The sequence below is a fragment of the Rhinopithecus bieti genome, unplaced genomic scaffold, assembly GCF_001698545.2.
Source record: "Rhinopithecus bieti isolate Rb0 unplaced genomic scaffold, ASM169854v2 scaffold_69822, whole genome shotgun sequence".
NCBI lineage: Eukaryota > Metazoa > Chordata > Mammalia > Primates > Cercopithecidae > Rhinopithecus > Rhinopithecus bieti.
This window is the reverse complement of record NW_016826966.1, coordinates 1,208,569-1,212,770: the sequence shown is the minus strand read 5'-3', so window position 1 is coordinate 1,212,770 and position 4,202 is coordinate 1,208,569.

The window sequence follows — 4,202 nt, the reverse complement described above, 5'->3', positions numbered from 1 at the left end:
AAAAAAAAAAAAAAAAAAAAAAGAAAAAGAAAGAAAGAAAAAGAAAACAAGTTTCTCAATCCATTTCCTTTTCCTGAACTTTTCAATCTTGTACTACTAGGAAATATTTCATATACTTCAGCAAGTGCTAATTCTGTAGACAGTGGGTGTCTATTTCTCCATTTGTGTCAGGCCTATGACTTAAAGATTGAATTTTCCTTAAGTAGTAATGAAGAAGAGTACGATTGGGTGAGTTGGCACCATTTGAATACTGAAAAAAGTCCTCTAGCAGTACAAAGTATTCCTTTTTTTTTTTTTTTTTTTTTTTTTTACCACCCAGGACTCCAAACCTTGGTTTTGTTTTAGTACAGGAAATCAGAAATATCTAGAGGAGATTTACGGGCAATAGGGAGAATTTTCAGAGCTATATATTAATTCATTCGTTTGTTATATTCATTCATATGTATATTAATTCATTCTATTTATTGACTGACTATTGTAACACACAAGGCTAAATTCTATAGGGGAGGAATAAAAAAATTAATAAACTATCATGCCAGTTTCAAGAGTACTAATAAGTAGGTTATACACAATTGAGAAAGTAGAATTTTAGAATCTGTTATATAGTTTCTAAAAAGATACCTTATGGGACCAAATGAAATACTTAGTCCAGACAGATCAGAAAGGGAGAAAGAGAAGTATGTGATATGCATAGCAAGCATGGAAGGGTTTAGTGTAATTGGATGGGTAAGAGTGGAAGAGGTCAACATCTTGGACTAAATGTGTTAAAAAAAATGTAAGGCAGTACTAAAATCTAGAGCAGTCTGTAAAAGGAATACCAGTTGCCTAGACAGTAGTTCTTGGAAATTGTGGCAAGATGAGCTAAGAAAATTTAAAGAAAAGCAATTATGGTTACATAAATACAGCAGGAGTCAACAATGTGCCCATTAACATGACAATTGGAAAACAAGAATCAAGAGCTACTTGGAGATCCAAATAGGCAAGATAATGATTTTCAGCAGAAGCGTGGTATTAAATACAAAGTTTGGTTATCAGGGGAGGACTCAAAGTTGTAGCTAACAAGACTGGCTTGAATAAGTCGCAGCTGAAGTCCTAAATATGGTAAGGAATGAGGCTGATTATCATCATGCACACTAAAATGCAAGAGAATAAAATAGGGGAAAGATGGTAGTGAAAAATAAAAATGAATCTCAGTCACTTAAGTGTGATAAATAGTTGGAAATAAATACAAATAAAGATCATTGATGCTAAGCAATCTGGATATGAGTGGTGTTAACTTTCCTGTTCTCTGGTGCACGACTAAGGCTGGTATATATCCCAGCTCTTAAGATAAAGCTGATCTTTTCCATGACAGTCCAAGCTTCAGCTATAGGGAATTGAGGAAAGTTGAAACCATGAAATAACAGAGTTCCATCAAAGAGGATCTATAAAAAAACATGGATTATGCCTTCCCAGCATGTATTATCTAGCCCTCCCCACAACTTTTCCCATTCTAACCAAATCCTAATTTTGATGCAAGATACACTCCTCCGCTGTGTGACTCCAGAGAAGTTGAACTCATTCTCAACTCTAGGAATAGTTCTGAATTAGTTGGAGCCAATCAATGGCTGGCAATCCCCAGAATTGATCCAAAGGATCCAACACAATCTATGTTGGACGTGACCAAGAAAGAATGCCTATTGGAGCTACCTGAAGGCCACAAGGATGAATCAAATATTCAAAATAGTAAAATGGTAATATGAGGAAATAAATTACTTAGTAACATCGAGTCATTGTAAATAAACTTACTCAACCTCTGAACTTTTAGACTTGGGACATAATAAATATCTTTATTAATTCAGTTTGTTTTTAATATATATTCTTACTATTTAATGTCATTTGTGTTCGGGTTTTTTATTCTTGCAGTCAAAAGCATGCTCATTGATTTTCCAGGTTCATTGGTGAGTCAAGTGGTTAATAGTAAATAGTAATAATGTACACGATTTATCTTCTCTTCCTGAATCTAAGATTCCCCTTCCCATCCAACACTATTTGTTTCACCCTGTTTGATCAGCTCATCAACTTTTGAAAATGTTCCCTTCAGATTTTAGAACAATTTTTCCTAATCTAGTTAAAGGCTCACAAATATAATTGCCTTTGAGGCCACATTAAGTAATGAAATGTGTGGCCAAAGGTAAGAGAATAGACTATACTTTCAACTTCAGGTTGAATTTGGGGGGCCACAGACAGCACTTTTCAAATGAAAAAAAAAAAAAACCTGATAGAATAGAATACAATAGATCAATCAGAACATACACCAAAAATGCAGTAAGCATTAAATAGTGTGTGCGTGTATGTGTGTGTGTGTGTGTGTGTGTGTTTAACAGAGAGAGGGTTTGGGTAGCAATGCAAAATGTGTCTCTTATTATAGAGACACATGCACATAAATGTTTATTGCAGCACCATTCACGATAGTAAAGACATGGAATCAACCCAAATGCCTACCAATGATAGACTGGATAAATAAAATGTAGTACATTTATATTATGAAATACTATGCAGCCATAAAAAGGAACAAGATCATGCCCTTTGCAGGGACATGGATGGAGTTGGAAGCCACTATCCTTAGTAAACTAATGCAGAAACAGAAAATCAAACACTGTATGTTCTCATTTATAAGTAGGAGCTGAATGATGAGAACACATGGACAGCTGGCAGAGAACAACACACACTGGCATCTGTTTAAGGGGGGTTAGGGGGATGGAGAGTGTCAGGAAGAATAGCTAATGAATGCTGGGCTTAATGCCTAGGTAATGAGTTGATCTGTGCAGCAAACCACCATGACACACATTTAGCTATGTAACAAGCCAAAACGTCTTGCACGTGTACCCCTGAACTTAGAAGTTGAAGAAAGAAAAACAAATATGTTTCACACTGGACACTTTCACAATTTGAAAAATACTGAAGCAGATAATATGCTCAATTTAAAACTATCACATTGAAAACAAATACACAAAACACTATCCTAGGGAAAAAAAAAAAATTAATGCAGGTGCAACTCAGCCTAGATACAACCATCTTGTAACTCCAAGTGGAATTCTGCATGTATAATACTAATATTTATTTATTTACTTATTTGTGAGATGGAATCTCACTCTGTCATCCAGGCTGAAGTGCAGTGGTTCATTCTCAGCCCACTGCAACCTCCACCTCCTGGGTTCAAGCGATTATCCTGCCTCAGCTTCCCAAGTAGCTGGGATTACAGGAGTGCACTACCATGCCTAGCTAATTTTTGCATTTTTAGTAGAGACAACTTTCACCATGTTGGTCAGGCTGGTCTTGAACTCCTGAACTCAGGTGATCCTCCCACCTCGGCCTCCCAAAGTGCTGGTAATACAGGCGTGAGCCACTGCACCAAACCACTAATTTCTGTTTTAATTAAAGTTGATCAAGAATATATAATTTGGGATTGAATTACACTGAACTTACCAGTTTTCATTAAATTTCCACCACAACTTGAACTTACTGAGATAATTATACCTCTATTACCAAATCACCTTTATTTATATGGCTCCATTTTTCACTTTTTCCTTAAATATTTTTCAGATCTTATCACCAGGTCATGACTTGATAATCTTCGATAAAATCCTGTCTTGTCAAATATGGAACATCAGATTGTTTTTACTAATTTAAAAGTAAGATAGCTATCAAAAATGTGTTAAGATATTTTGAAGGCCACATTATGTACCAAAAGTTCCTGATCTCCTGAATTATTTCCTTTCAGTGAATATACCCCGTTTCTTGCCCACAGGTAACCTGAAAACAGATATCTTTTTCTTCCTTTAAAAGAAAACAATGTGCATTGAAAATGTTTATCTAATATGCATTTTATAACCATAAAAAATCTGTAAATTCCCAAACTAAACTCTCATGAACATTATAATTCATGAATTTTATTTCCAGTAGCATTTTAAATCAAACATTTGAAATATCTAATATAATAAAAATCAATTTATACTAGAAAATTTCAAAAATAGTCTCTGAATCTGCTCCCTTACTAAATGAGAAAATACTTGTAGCCTAGTAAGAAAATATCTTACTTTTGTTTTATTATAAAATCTTAAAAATTAGAAGAAACAATATACTTGAGAAACAGAATCATGAACTCATCATACCAAAGTGTTTCTTTTCTTTTCATGACAATTTTTTTTTTTTTTTTTTTT